Raw genomic sequence first — 17,550 nt, 5'->3', positions numbered from 1 at the left:
TCCCAATATAAGGAATGGCATTAATCAAATACCCATTTGTATTACATAACATTACAATTTTTTATACCATATTTGGCAGGCTTATTTGGGATTATACATACGAAATTGGCAGTTACCCCTGAAAGCTAGCAATCTGTTCATCAATTGTGCAATACGCTCCAGGAGTGTAGAGCTCTTTGCAGTGCTGGATAAATATATCCCAAATTTCTCGGATTGCAGCAAAAGGATCCAGCTCTTTTCTCGCATCTCGAGTAGTCTTTTCATCGAACCTCAAACAATTGATTAAGAATTCAAATCTACGAAGAGGCATGACAGTTTTGGTTATGCGAAGTCCTCTTGATTCATGCCAAAGAATTTCGATTGGAGTGTGGTTTTGTTTTTGAGCACCAAAATAAATCACAAGTCCTAATAAGGCTCTTATCTCGACTGGACACGTTTCTCGGTACAACTTTGATTGTTGTATTGTAATTTTTTATCTCTAATCTCCTGGTTAGTATGATAAACTATCTTATTTATAATAGTTTTCATCCAAAAATAGGTCAAATACCTGAGTAGGATTTGTGACTCCCCCTAGCAGCTCCTTCTGGACGAGATCTAAATAAAATTATATTTCTTCTTGGCGTTCTCCCAAACTCTTGTAGATGGTTTTGTAGACCAGCGATGTTTATTTTTTCCCAAAAGTTGTTTTTTTTTTTTTAGTTGGATTACATTTTGTTGCTGATCATGAGAACTGTTACCTCTTATGTCTGCGTCATCTTCATCATCTTCTGACAGAACCTGTGCTGAAGTTGTGGGTACAGGCTCAACACTTTCTTCAAAACTTCGTTCTCGCCCTTTTTTTCTTATGCAGAATTTCTGACACTTCTTCCTCTTTGTCACTTTCAGTTGGTAAATACTCATTCCTCCGATGCATCAGGCGAAAACAAATCTGATAAGACATCGTCATCTTCTACATAGTCCAGTTCATTCTCATAATCAGGTTGATCTTCAAATACATCAAGCTGATCGGTCTCAGATGATCGAAAGTAATTTCATTTAAAATGTCTTCATCATCTTGCAGGTTATCCATGATTTATTTAAACACACAAAAAACAAAAAATAACAGACATTAAAACAAAATAACTAAAATATGTACACCTGTGGATAAAGTAACACTAAACCGTACACTGGGGAACTGAGTGCCCCAAACATGAACTGTAGACAATCAGCGATTGAGTCACGCGCACGGCAAACAATGCAACTGACTGGTCGCCACAAAACAAGCAAAAGTCGTGGAGTATGGTGGCGCTGCGCGTTGCCAACATAAAACTACAGCAAAATGAAAAATCCCTGGGGCACTCAGTACCCCGGTGTACGGTTCCAGGGTTAATGAAACCAGTAATAAGTCAAGCAGTTATATGTTTTCCAGATGTTAACAGTATCCTACAGCCTCTTGAGTTAGCAGAAAGTTCCTACATTTTTATTCCTGTTAACGATGCTGAAGAAATGTTTGAGGATTCATATGTATATAAATGGGGATGACAAAAGATGGGCAAGGGTCACATTGGAGTTTGTTACTATTTGACAAATATAAGGAAAACTTTTGTTATTATGACTCTATGGGAAAAAAAACCTAACTGCAGCAGAAAAAATAGTCAAAAAGATCTATAAATATATATGTTCAAAAGGAGAACCAAAAATAGAAATATGTAAAACTTCACAACAAAACAACTGTGTCGACTGTGGTTTATATATGATAATGATCGTTGAGCTCAGATTGTTCACTACAAAAGTAAAAATCAGAAAGTTCACCTTCTGGATTTTGGTGAATTGGACATATGGACCTAGAGAGCTCAACTAGCCATGATGTTGTACAACAATAAACGTTGCTATAGCACCTTGAGAAATCTAACTTCTCAAATGATCAATTCTGTGAAGAAGCCTGTGAGTGAACAGAAAGAAAATATAGGAAAGGAAGGAGTAGTCAAGGTTTCAATTTCCAATAAGCCAACCTTGGTGAATTGGACATATGGACCATGAGAGCTCAACTAGCCATGATGTACAACAATAAACGTTGCTATAGCACCTTGAGAAATCTAACTTCTCAAATGATCAATTCTGTGAAGAAGCCTGTGAGTGAACAGAAAGAAAATATAGGAAAGGAAGGAGTAGTCAAGGTCTCAATTTCCAATAAGCCAACCTAATTCAGTTTGACAGATTCTACGATAGGCCACCATAAACACTTGAATGACAATCAATTCAGCCAAGAGGAGTAAAAAAGCAAACAATCATCTTACAGAAAAGTAATTATTCTAAAAAATGCATTTGAGTGTCTTGCTGATGGTACAGAAGAGAATCACCACAAGGAGGAGAGTACCCTGGTGTCAAGAAACCTAAGTAAGGATCTCTAGTCACTTGCACCAAGGTCCAGAACTCTTACGAAGTACACATGGAAGAACCCCAATCTAAGAGATGAAAAAAAGAAAAGTTTTCTTGTCATTGGAGACACAAGTATAAAACATGTCTCTATACCAAATGGAAAAATGCATTGTTATAGAGGAGCAACTGCCACACAGATTGACAAAAAAATTGTATCTATGAGCAAAGAGACTGAAAAACCCCATAAAGTCTTCATTCATGCTGGTACAAATGACCTCAGTAATACCTACTGCCCGGAAGATGTCATGGGAGCTCTATATAATACAATTTTAACTGCCAAAAAGTCATTTCCAGATGCTTGTTTGGTTACCAACAGCATTATAGCAAGAAGAGATGTATCACCTGGAATACTACATCAGACAAACCAAAATATAAGATGGCTATGCAAAGAACTTGGCGTTATCTACCTCAACGTGGGAAATTACTTAGACGATTCATGTCTGGCAAAGGACGGTATACATCTTAACAGGAAAGGGACCTTCATCCTTAGTAAAGTCATTGCTAAAACAGCATCCCTATGTGAGAAAGTTAATCTCAGACCTACCAAATTTCTAAATCAGATTGAGGTAAATTGTATGGATAAATGCACTATTCCATATTTTCAAAAGATGAGAAAAGCAGTCGATCAACAATCAACGGTACCTCAAAGAACAAGTATCACCCTGGAACCATCAACACCATCGACACCATACAGGCATTCCACCAGCCACCCTGAGAGTCACACAGCCTCTAGCCCGCCACTGCAGCTATTAATTCCCAATCCACTGGTTTCTTCAGGCTCTCTACTGGACATGAGTGCTTATACGTACAATCTCTTTTTGCATTTGGGATAATTTCTTGGGGGGCAGCTTATAAATCAAATCTTGATCCCCTGTTTACGATTCAGAAATCAATTTTGAAAGTAGCTTTTAAAAAAATGTCATAGTTTTTCAACATCCATTTTATTTCAAGAAACTAAAATGTTTACAATAAGACAACTTTTTATAACATTTCTTTTAATACACATGTATAAAAATTTAGATGATTTATTTGAAAGAACTCAACACACCCATAACACACGTTATTCTAGATCAACAGGAATTCTACCACTGCAATTAACTAAATCTTATTCTAACACCAACTCATACTATCTAGCTCACGTGCTTTTTATAAATATAAGTAAACAGTTTCCAAATTTTAGTTTTTTCAATGAAATTTCTTACAATTATTTTTAAAAGGAAAGTTAACCAGTGGTTATTATCATTGCCTATTGAGGAGGCCGAGGCAGTGTTGTCTACGAACTACGGGCGGACAGTTTGACATGTGAACAGCCACCACTCCTATCCCATCATCATTCATTATCACTACCCCATTATAATCTGCTGTGACCCTGCTTATTTACTCTTGTTGCTAATATGTAAATGTTTTTAAAATTAATAATATTCAATGCTTTAAAACAGGTACAAATTAAAATTACACGTTTTTTTCCTTTTAATATATTCATTCTATATTCGTGTATGTATGTGTATGCATGTATATGTATATATGTATGTGTGTGTATGTATGTATGTGTACGTATGTGGTATATAATAGTGTATTATTTTGTATTATATTTTATATTCATTTTTTTATTTATATCCAGTCCGTTATTTCTTCAGGCATGAGCAACTCGAGTCTGCGCACAGGCATCATAGCCCATGCAGGCTCATTTCCCGAGGACAATGTTTTATACATGATGTTATTTTTATGATGTTTATTCTATGATGATTATTTCTTACGATGTTTATTCTTTGTTCTCTTTTCAAATTCCGTTCGGTAATGTAATAAAAATTTAGAAGTTAATTGTACAGTTTGGATTGTAATATTGTACATATATTTGGGAAATAAAATCAATTCATTCATTCATTCATTCATTCATTCATCCATCCTCCACTGCCGGCTGTCAGCTTCGTGTCAAGTGACAATAGTGATGGAATGAATGTGTCAGTCTACAAAGTTTGCATCTCAGCCTGAATTTGCTTTGAACTGTAGCCGAGCCAAGTCCCCAGTAATTACTTACAGAAATCTGAATTGTATGGATCAGTCCAAATTTTTCATCAGAATATTGAAAATCTCAAGTCTAGATTATCTCACGTGGAAATTATCCTTGATGAATTAAAACCTCATATAGTAGTATTATCCGAACATAACACAAAAATGAATCAAATAGAAAGGATTAATATAAATAAATTTTTAGTCACTAGTTATTACTCACGTGAAAGCACATCTAAAGGGGGAGTAATGATTTTGGCTGAGGAACAGATGAAGTGGAGACAGGTTGTGATGCCCGATATTGAAAAATTGTGTGACGATAGGATATTTGAGTGTTGTGCAACAATGTTCATTGTAAATAATGTAAAATTTATTGTTGTGGGTCTTTACCGATCCCCTAATGCAGATGTAAACATATTTTTAGATAGATTAAGTATTTTGATAGGATGTGTTCTAAAGCTTTCCTCAAATATAATATTAGCAGGTGATTTAAATATAAACATGTTAAACAAAAACAGGACATCATCAATTTTCAAAAACATTTTGAAGAGTTACAATATGCATTGTCTAATTAACTTTCCAACGAGAGTATTCCAAGGCTCGAGTTCAGCAATTGACAACATTTCTACAAACTTTAAAAGGGAGTGTTTGGAAATTAGTGGTGTAGTAACAATGCTATCTGATCATGATGGGCAAATTTAAAAAATAAAAAATCTGAAACAGTGTAATGGACACAATGATTATTACATTGAAATCCGTAGGAATTTCTCTGCACTTAATATAAAATCATTTAAAGATTTTCTAAAAAATGAAACATGGGAAAAATATACCTTGCTCCATGCAGTGATAAATATAATATCTTTGATCAGGTTTTCACTTATTATTTTAACTGGTGTTTTCCAATAAAAACGTTTAAGATAAAAAATAATCCATTTAAGTGGATAAAAAATGAACTTAAGATGGAGAAACAAGAAATCATAAACACTGGCAAATATGTAAGATCTACTAAATATGAAGAGCTATCTAGTTTTGTCAAATTACAAACCAAGAATTATAGGGAAAAACTATTACTAGCCAAAAGGGAATTTTTCAGTGATAAAATCAGTAAGGCTTCCAATGTAGTAAAACCACTTGGAATATAATTAATTATGAAGTAGGAAATAAAAGATGTAGACTAAATAAGAATTGTAATATAGTACTTCAAGAGAACAATGCATGCATAGAAAATCCAGAAATAGTTTGTAACATTTTTAATGATTATTTTATAAATATGACTAATAGAAAAAACTAAATAGAAAGAATCAAAAGAAGCCAGCTGTGATAGTTGATCACCAACTGAAACAAAATATTCATTAAACTTTCTTTCTACATCAGTTAGGGTTCTGATATCTACATCACCATCGGTGAGGATAATAGGCTTGTTTGAAGATTTTGAATTACCAAGCTCATCATTCACAACTTGCCCTACTCAGATTACTGCTTTTTTAAATGTAATCAATGTTGAAATTCTTTTTCACCTGAAGTATTACCCTACGAAGAATAGATTTATACCTTCTAAAATAAGACATGAAATCTGTGGGAAAATTGCTCTTACTTACAACATAAAGCTCCCGTTTTCGCGCACAAGAGGTTCTTATTCCTGTTGTTATCCAAGGCTTTTTCCCAGGACCTTTAAGATTTTTTTAGCGTTCAGGACAAGCATGGTTAAACAAACGAAGGAAGGTATTTAAAAATTACTTAAATGCCGTATTACAATCAGGAGCTTCAATGACATCCACCCAATTTTCATGCTGGAGACCGGAATTAAGAGTGTGAATGTTTTCATTATTTATCATTCGAAACTTCATGTCAACAGTCGAAGACTGACGAGGTGAAAGGGGAGATAACACAGTCAGCTGGGACAGATGATCAGAAAGTCCTGTTTCTAAAACATGCGATTGTGACTGAAACTCTTTGAAGAAGATTATAATGTTATCAATACATGTCCTGGAACCACGACCATCTATTCTGGTAGGTAATATTTAAATTTCCATTAGCTGAGTTAAAGACATCCAGAAACAGTTTTCCTCTCCCTTTGATTCCTCAGAAAATCAACATTGAAGTCGCCATACGCTATGAGACTATTAAAACCCCAAGCATGATCATCAACAAGCGATTCAAACGCACCAATGAAAGAATCAGTTTTGGAACCAGGAGATCGGTACACTGCAGCCACCACAATCCCATCAGAAAAAGCAAGTTTAATTGGTCTGCAGTAGAAGGTAACAAAGTCTTCTGAAGTCCGTGGAAAACAGAAGCAAATTTTGAATGGGTGGGTTGTTGTTGATACAGACGGGACACTAGACGACTATTATCGTTAGATTCTCCATACATAAATATCATGTCAGCTTGATGGTTAAGTGGGTAACGTGCCATATTAAATAGAATAAAAGCATTATTGACTAATAATGTGGAAGTAACAGATGATGTCTTGTCAAAAATAAATAATGAAATAACTTACTTATCTGACATCATTGTTGTTCTAGTCAGCAGTGTCTTGACATGAATGCAGATTCAGCTGTTTAAACCACGAAAGTTGGGTGATGCAGATTGTTTGTTACAATATATTTTTTTCAAATTTAAAAATAATTATCGTGTTTAATGTTTTTTTTAACTCAAAATAACTTTTTATTTTCATACAGCCAAAATACTTATATCGAGTTTTGAAACAAGAAAAATACTTTAAATTTCTGGAAGTTGGAAAAACTTGCAAATATATGTTCATTGATATGTAGGTTAAGAAAAATGCCACAACTTTTTTATCTCTTGAGCAATTTCAATAAATGAGGTACCGTTTGTTTTAGAATAATGTTTATACAATTATTTAATTGTGGTACATTTTTTACAGAGGAAGTAATTTTTAAGTAATTCATCATCAAATATTTTAACAAGCCGTCGTTTTGAATATTTGTTGACTAAAAATGTTCAATTTAAAATAATTGACAATCTTTACTAGATTAACATATGTTGAAAATTTTAACTTTCTACCTTTAATGGTTGCTTAGAAAATAATTAATAGAAAAAGAAACAGATAGATGGACAGATGGAAAATTATGCAGTTTTGGAAATACATTTATAGGAACTTTTTGGTTTTTTTTGAGACCAGGAACCTTTTGACACCTCCTGAAGTTTGTTGGTGTATTTGAGCTACACCCTATATATATAAAGAAAAGGGTAGATCGGAAGAAGGGGGGATACTTGAATAGACAGGAATACTACGCTGTGTGACGGGGGGGGGGGGGCTACTCTGTCTAGCTACACCCTATATATATAAAGAAAAGGGTAGATCGGAAGAAGGGGGGGTACTTGAATAGACAGGAATACTACGCTGTGTGAGGGGGGTGGGCTACTCTGTCTAGCTACACCCTATATATATAAAGAAAAGGGTAGATCGGAAGAAGGGGGGTTACTTGAATAGACAGGAATACTACGCTGTGTGAGGGGGGGCTACTCTGTCTAGCTACACCCTATATATATAAAGAAAAGGGTAGATCGGAAGAAGGGGGGTACTTGAATAGACAGGAATACTACGCTGTGTGAGGGGGGGCGCTAATCTGTCTAGCTACACCCTATATATATATAAAGAAAAGGGTAGATCGGAAGAAGGGGGGGTACTTGAATAGACAGGAATACTACGCTGTGTGAGGGGGGGGGCTACTCTGTCTAGCTACACCCTATATATATAAAGAAAAGGGTAGATCGGAAGAAGGGGGGGGTACTTGAATAGACAGGAATACTACGCTGTGTGAGGGGGGTGGGCTACTCTGTCTAGCTACACCCTATATATATAAAGAAAAGGGTAGATCGGAAGAAGGGGGGATACTTGAATAGACAGGAATACTACGCTGTGTGAGGGGGGGGCTACTCTGTCTAGCTACACCCTATATATATAAAGAAAAGGGTAGATCGGAAGAAGGGGGGTACTTGAATAGACAGGAATACTACGCTGTGTGAGGGGGGGGCTACTCTGTCTAGCTACACCCTATATATATAAAGAAAAGGGTAGATCGGAAGAAGGGGGGTACTTGAATAGACAGGAATACTACGCTGTGTGAGGGGGGGGGCTACTCTGTCTAGCTACACCCTATATATATAAAGAAAAGGGTAGATCGGAAGAAGGGGGGTACTTGAATAGACAGGAATACTACGCTGTGTGAGGGGGGGGCTACTCTGTCTAGCTACACCCTATATATATAAAGAAAAGGGTAGATCGGAAGAAGGGGGGTACTTGAATAGACAGGAATACTACGCTGTGTGAGGGGGGGGGCTCTCTGTCTAGCTACACCCTATATATATAAAGAAAAGGGTAGATCGGAAGAAGGGGGGTACTTGAATAGACAGGAATACTACGCTGTGTGAGGGGGGGGGCTACTCTGTCTAGCTACACCCTATATATATAAAGAAAAGGGTAGATCGGAAGAAGGGGGGATACTTGAATAGACAGGAATACTACGCTGTGTGAGGGGGGGGGCTACTCTGTCTAGCTACACCCTATATATATAAAGAAAAGGGTAGATCGGAAGAAGGGGGGTACTTGAATAGACAGGAATACTACGCTGTGTGAGGGGGGGGGCTACTCTGTCTAGCTACACCCTATATATATAAAGAAAAGGGTAGATCGGAAGAAGGGGGGTACTTGAATAGACAGGAATACTACGCTGTGTGAGGGGGGGCTACTCTGTCTAGCTACACCCTATATATATAAAGAAAAGGGTAGATCGGAAGAAGGGGGGTACTTGAATAGACAGGAATACTACGCTGTGTGAGGGGGGGGGGGCTACTCTGTCTAGCTACACCCTATATATATAAAGAAAAGGGTAGATCGGAAGAAGGGGGGTACTTGAATAGACAGGAATACTACGCTGTGTGAGGGGGGGGGGCTACTCTGTCTAGCTACACCCTATATATATAAAGAAAAGGGTAGATCGGAAGAAGGGGGGGTACTTGAATAGACAGGAATACTACGCTGTGTGAGGGGGGGGCTACTCTGTCTAGCTACGCCACTATATTACCTCTTCCTATACCGCTGACTGGCTGTTTGCCAGAAAGACAGCGTCAAGTGATTTCAAAAGTTAAAATCAAATAACATAAAGATAGTTACAACAAAACATTTAATCAAAAACACTGATTTAAAACCTCTACCCAGTCACCAGGAAATTTTTCACAAACAAAACATGTCTCTTTCTGAACTGATAATACCCAATATTCCTTTTACACTGTCCTAGTTTTGTTTTCACTTATACAGATCTTATAATACAGTTAATGTATGATTATAGTATGAGACATATCATTGCAAGCCTGGCCATTTCAGTTTATTATTTATTAATAATGTAAAGAGACCTCAATTAATGATTTTATTAGTGGTGGTATCGCAAGAGACTAATCTTCTATACTATTGTAAGAGTTAAATAATATATCTCATGTCTAAGTACATTAAACATCAGTTTATTTACCACAACCCAGGCTTGAAATGATATGTCTCGATTATCTTGATTGATATGTTTTGATTACTATATTAATAGTATCAAATTTTGGAAAGAAAACCAGAAAGAAACAATATAATTTTAGATGTATTTTTAATAATCTTAGATTTATTATACATGATAAATTCAAAATATTAATTTATTATACGATGGCCTTCCTCTACTTCTCCCAGCTCAGAATGTTTGTTCTGATTGTTGAATTCTCTACTAGTTGTCTCCACTTCAGAATAAAGGCATGCTGAAGATCATTGTAGCTGGTTCTTACCGTAATGGTGTTTTATGCCACATGTAGGGCTCTCGTATCCATAGAACCAGTTGTAAAAAAGTAAAAAGTAAAGAATGTCTTATTTTACCAGGCGAAGTTAGGGCTAAGAAGCCCTCTCTAACACTTAACCTGGGAGTTGTCTGTGCTGACTAACCACTGTATCGTACTCTCCGACCAGGTTCATATGAGACATTGGTGTGAACCTATATGGTTGGTGTTCCCATCTTCTAAACATGGAAACATCATCTATGATAAATAACTGTAGGGAAAAACAGAAGGAATTAAACCATTTAAAAAGTTTTAGTTAAGGTATGTTTCATAATACATTTTTGGGCAGACATTAATTTGATGTGCTTTTAATACTGTATAGTAAAATGCAATAGTTAAAGACAAACGCAATGAGATATTCAATAATAATTAAAATATTTATTTTAATTCAATTTATATTTAATTCGGTCATTTTATTCAATAATTAATTCTATAATAAAACTTAAAAAATGTGTTTTAAATGTTAAATGTTTTTACCATGTTTTTAAATAATAAAACGTCTGCCATCCTTAAGTACAATAATTTATGGTAAATTAAAATCTGTAATTTTGAATATAATCGAATAAAATTACCTGCTATATGATTAGGTCTGTTTTGTAACGAAAAACCAATAATGAAAAGCTAACATACAGAGAGTTTGCCACGGCTTCACGATAGATCACTCGACTGCCCACGCTCGGCTTCATGATAGATCACTCGACTGCCCCAGCTTCATGATAGATCATTCGACTACCACGGCTTCATGATAGATCACTAGACTGCCACAGTTTCATGATAGATCACTCGACTGCCCCAGCTTCATGATAGATCACTCGACTACCACGGCTTCATGATAGATCACTAGACTGCCACGGCTTTATGATAGATTCACTAGACTGCCACGGCTTTATGATAGATCACACTAGACTGCCACGGCTTTTATAGACCCACGGCTTTATGATAGATCACTAGACTGCCACGGCTTCATGATACGGCTCATGATAGATTACTAGACTGCCACGGCTTCATGATAGATTACTAGACTGCCACGGCTTTATGATAGATTACTAGACTGCCACGGCTTTATGATAGATTACTAGACTGCCACGGCTTTATGATAGATCACTAGACTGCCACGGCTTCATGATAGATCACTAGACTGCCACAGCTTCATGATAGATCACTAGACTGCCACGGCTTCATGATAGATCACTAGACTGCCACGGCTTCATGATAGATCACTAGACTGCCACGGCTTCATGATAGATCACTAGACTGCCACAGCTTCATGATAGATCACTAGACTGCCACGGCTTCATGATAGATCACTAGACTGCCACGGCTTCATGATAGATCACTCGACTGCCACAGCTTCATGATAGATCACTAGACTGCCACGGCTTCATGATAGATCACTAGACTGCCACGGCTTCATGATAGATCACTAGACTGCCACAGCTTCATGATAGATCACTAGACTGCCACAGCTTCATGATAGATCACTAGACTGCCACGGCTTCATGATAGATCACTAGACTGCCACGGCTTTATGATAGATCACTAGACTGCCACGGCTTCATGATAGATCACTAGACTGCCACGGCTTCATGATAGATCACTAGACTGCCACGGCTTCATGATAGATCACTAGACTGCCACGGCTTCATGATAGATCACTAGACTGCCACGGCTTCATGATAGATCACTAGACTGCCACAGCTTCATGATAGATCACTAGACTGCCACAGCTTCATGATAGATCACTAGACTGCCACGGCTTCATGATAGATCACTAGACTGCCACGGCTTCATGATAGATCACTAGACTGCCACGGCTTCATGATAGATCACTAGACTGCCACGGCTTCATGATAGATCACTAGACTGCCATGGCTTCATGATAGATCACTAGACTGCCACGGCTTTATGATAGATTACTAGACTGCCACGGCTTCATGATAGATCACTAGACTGCCACAGGCTTCATGATAGATCACTAGACTGCCACAGCTTCATGATAGATCACTAGACTGCCACGGCTTTATGATAGATCACTAGACTGCCACAGCTTCATGATAGATCACTAGACTGCCACGGCTTCATGATAGATCACTAGACTGCCACGGCTTCATGATAGATCACTAGACTGCCACGGCTTCATGATAGATCACTAGACTGCCACAGCTTCATGATAGATCACTAGACTGCCACGGCTTCATGATAGATCACTAGACTGCCACGGCTTCATGATAGATCACTAGACTGCCACGGCTTCATGATAGATCACTAGACTGCCACAGCTTCATGATAGATCACTAGACTGCCACGGCTTCATGATAGATCACTAGACTGCCATGGCTTCATGATAGATCACTAGACTGCCACAGCTTCATGATAGATCACTAGACTGCCACGGCTTCATGATAGATCACTAGACTGCCACGGCTTTATGATAGATTACTAGACTGCCATGGCTTCATGATAGATCACTAGACTGCCACGGCTTCATGATAGATCACTAGACTGCCATGGCTTCATGATAGATCACTAGACTGCCACGGCTTCATGATAGATCACTAGACTGCCACGGCTTCATGATAGATCACTAGACTGCCACGGCTTCATGATAGATCACTAGACTGCCACGGCTTTATGATAGATTACTAGACTGCCACGGCTTCATGATAGATCACTAGACTGCCACGGCTTCATGATAGATCACTAGACTGCCACGGCTTTATGATAGATTACTAGACTGCCACGGCTTCATGATAGATCACTAGACTGCCACGGCTTTATGATAGATTACTAGACTGCCACGGCTTCATGATAGATTACTAGACTGCCACGGCTTTATGATAGATTACTAGACTGCCACGGCTTCATGATAGATCACTAGACTGCCACGGCTTTATGATAGATCACTAGACTGCCATGGCTTCATGATAGATCACTAGACTGCCACGGCTTTATGATAGATCACTAGACTGCCACGGCTTCATGATAGATCACTAGACTGCCATGGCTTCATGATAGATCACTAGACTGCCACGGCTTCATGATAGATCACTAGACTGCCACGGCTTTATGATAGATTACTAGACTGCCATGGCTTCATGATAGATCACTAGACTGCCACGGCTTTATGATAGATTACTAGACTGCCACGGCTTTATGATAGATTACTAGACTGCCACGGCTTTATGATAGATTACTAGACTGCCATGGCTTCATGATAGATCACTAGACTGCCACAGCTTCATGATAGATCACTAGACTGCCATGGCTTCATGATAGATCACTAGACTGCCACAGCTTCATGATAGATCACTAGACTGCCACGGCTTCATGATAGATCACTAGACTGCCACAGCTTTATGATAGATCACTAGACTGCCACGGCTTCATGATAGATCACTAGACTGCCACGGCTTCATGATAGATCACTAGACTGCCACAGCTTCATGATAGATCACTAGACTGCCACGGCTTTATGATAGATCACTAGACTGCCACAGCTTTATGATAGATCACTAGACTGCCACGGCTTCATGATAGATCACTAGACTGCCACAGCTTCATGATAGATCACTAGACTGCCACAGCTTCATGATAGATCACTAGACTGCCACGGCTTTATGATAGATTACTAGACTGCCATGGCTTTATGATAGATCACTAGACTGCCACGGCTTCATGATAGATCACTAGACTGCCATGGCTTCATGATAGATCACTAGACTGCCACAGCTTCATGATAGATCACTCGACTGCCACAAACATGCAGCAGTAGCACTGGAGGTCCTGCAGTTGAGCGACAGGGTCGTTGTTGATAATACTCGATAATCATTGAAATTATCTAGAGGTAAATAATAAGTTAGGCAAAATGAAAAAGAAACTGAGGAAAACTTATTTATTATCCTGGTACAAGGTGATATAACAATAAATTCAAAAATTATTTCTTAAAAGGCATTTACTCATAAGTATAGATTCTCGTAACATTCACTAAAAACAAACTCTTATACGAGAACATTTAACATTTAAGCTAATGTTAATGTTGTTGTTAATGATAATTTAAAATATATTATATTTAAAACTTTTACGAATAAAAATAAACTAACACATTTTTGTTTAGGACACTAAAATATTGGCTTGTAAAGTGTACAATGATCAGGCAGATCGGTATAGGTATATTTTTAAGTAACTCAGGAAATATTGAACATATAAAGTCAGTAAAACATCTTATAGAAAAATCATTAAAATAAACAAATATATCAAACTAAAACTAGACTAATAGATTGGTTTTTATACGAATATATACACATTCAACACTTCACTATGTGACTATGATGTGTATAGGAATCCTAGGGTCGATATAAGATCAGTTTTAGAACATGTTATACGATATAAAAGTGAAGGTTTCATTACAAAAACCACCTTTGAAAGTATTATACTATGTCGATGTGAGTTCTTAAAAGTAAACCATTACTTCAGTAACTAGTGGAATTTAAATCGATGACTTTATTGAAAGCTAAGACGTCATAAAATAATATTTTGACTGTATTGTAAAACCTTTTGCTGGTATTAGCATTGTTTTGGAACTGCAAGGGCGAGACAAACATACACATACGTCACTGATAAACTCCTGAAATGGGGAGCCATGTTGTGGGTATGGAGGAGTGGGTAGACATAGTTCTGCCTCGGAGTTAAACCAGATATTCGGACTTTGATAAGATTTTAGTCAGTATTTGTGGTTTCTCTTTGCGATATAGTGGTGAATCCAAGTTCTATTTCAAGTTACTGAAATCGATTTACAGAAGAGTTAGATTTTTGTATAGGCAAATATTTATTTCTTTCTGTCTGTGAATAGTGAAACACACACTACAGTTACAGTGACGTATCTATGATTTAAGTTTGGGGGACTCAAAGCCATCATATATTTCATGAAAGAGGATTATAGTAATCTCATCTTTCTTTAATGTTATTTATTAACGTTCAGAGTACATTAACTGAAACTTTGAGAACCAGTTACTTGGATTTAGTTAAATAGTAAAGCTTATTCCATATCATAATTCTAAGTTCTTTTCTGTATGTACAAAAGTGCGTGAAGTCGTGTCCGTATCTAATACTGTGGCAGAAAAAGTAGTACCAAGTATTCTTCCATATTTAAATTAATGATCGATATTTTAATTAATGATAATATAAATTAATGATTACAACATAGTACTTTAGGGAGCTGTAATATGCCAGATTTTATTATAAATACTATGTATGTACATTACAATGCCAGATTTAATTCAATGTCTAATTATTTTGCTACAGATTTATATGATAATCGTAAACATATTATTAGCAGAAATACAGAGAATTCTGACTGAATAATTAAATAGACGAGTCTCTGCCCTGGTATAGCTTCCATTTACAAAATGTGGCAAACAAGCCCCCTTGTTGAAACAATTATAACTTCCAATGTTTCCATCATAGTCGTTGAGATGGTAGTAACTAATGTAAATTTTCAATAATAAATAGATATTTATGTACTTATTTGAGTTTTAAAACAAACATTCGTGATATGTCACATTTGATTAATTACTACAGTTATAAGTTACAAGTGTAGACTGTTTTGTATTTTTATGTGACTTTATTAAAGGTGCCCCCTCCCCCGTCCTAGACATGCCAGTAACCAAATATTATTTAAACTTTACTAGTGATATCAGAAGGCATAAGATACCAATATCTACGTTAACACACACAAATATTGCAATGTAATGGATAAATATTGTTCCCAAATTTGATTATGTATGCTCTTTAAAATTTCGGCTCATCCAAAATGACTTAGGCCATGTACACATTCGAATAACTTACAATTTTTTCATAAGCTGTGCAGTCAGTCTCACTAATAGAATTTCACTCTAATGGACAGTATTTAAAACTTGCATATTTTGGTTCAGATGCCAAGGAGGAAGCAGAATCAATGTATTGTATGTATTTGACACCATTTCCTTCTTGATGAATGTGAAAATTAAGAAATTCTTGTCTTGTCTTATCAATCAATCCTAGGTGTCTAATCTCTAGGATCTCGTGTCTAGATGTTTCTGGACTCACTTATTCGTGGACAATCTCTAAACTTACATATCTTAGTTAAGAAGTAAAAGAGGAAACTTCATCAATCAATCCTAGGGGTCTAATCATCAGTTTCAGGACTTGCTTATTCATGGACTAACGTTTAACTAGCATATCTAGGTTTATATGTCGAGGAGAAAGCTCAATCGACTCTATGTGTCTAATCATCAATTATAGGACTCGCTTATTCCTTCAATGTCTCTTATTTTGCAAATCTAGGTTTAGATGTCGAGGAGGAAGCTCAATCAATTCTATGTGTCTAATCATCAGTTTTGAGACTTGCTTATTCCTTCACTGTCCCTTATCTTGCATATCTAGGTTTAGATGTCGAGGAAGAAGCTCAATCAATTCTATGTGTCTAATCATCAGTTTTGGGACTTGCTTATTCCTTCACTGTCCCTTATCTTGCATATCTAGGTTTAGATGTCGAGGAAGAAGCTCAATCAATTCTATGTGTCTAATCATCAGTTTTGGGACTTGCTTATTCCTTCACTGTCCCTTATCTTGCATAACTAGGTTTAGATGTCGAGGAAGAAGCTCAATCAATTCTATGTGTCTAATCATCATTTTTTTTATTCACTTATTCCTTCACTGTCTCTTATCTTGCAAATCAAGGTTTAGATGTCGAGGAGGAAGCTCAATCAATTCTATGTGTCTAATCATCAGTTTTGAGACTTGCTTATACCTTCACTGTCCCTTATCTTGCATATCTAGGTTTAGATGTCGAGGAAGAAGCTCAATCAATTCTATGTGTCTAATCATCATTTTTTTCATTCACTTATTCCTTCACTGTCTCTTATCTTGCATATCTAGGTTTAGATGTTGAGGAAGAAGCTCAATCAATTTTATGTGGCTAATCATCAGTTTTGGGACTTGCTTATTCTTTCAATATCTCTAAATTTGCATATCTAGGTTTATATGTCGAGGAGGAAGCTCAATCGACTCTATGTGTCTAATCATCAGTTATGGGACTCGCTTATTCCTTCACTGTCCCTTATCTTGCATATCTAGGTTTAGCTGTCGAGGAAGAAGCTCAATCAATTCTATGTGTCTAATCATCAGTTTCGAAACTTGCTTATTCCTTCACTGTCCCTTATCTTGCATATCTAGTTTTAGATGTCGAGGAGGAAGCTCAATCAATTCTATGTGTCTAATCATCAGTTTTAGGACTTGCTTATTCCTTCA

The sequence above is a fragment of the Homalodisca vitripennis genome, chromosome X, assembly GCF_021130785.1.
Source record: "Homalodisca vitripennis isolate AUS2020 chromosome X, UT_GWSS_2.1, whole genome shotgun sequence".
Classification (NCBI taxonomy): domain Eukaryota; kingdom Metazoa; phylum Arthropoda; class Insecta; order Hemiptera; family Cicadellidae; genus Homalodisca; species Homalodisca vitripennis.
The sequence above is the reverse complement of the archived record's forward strand: the minus strand, read 5'-3'. Positions refer to the sequence as shown.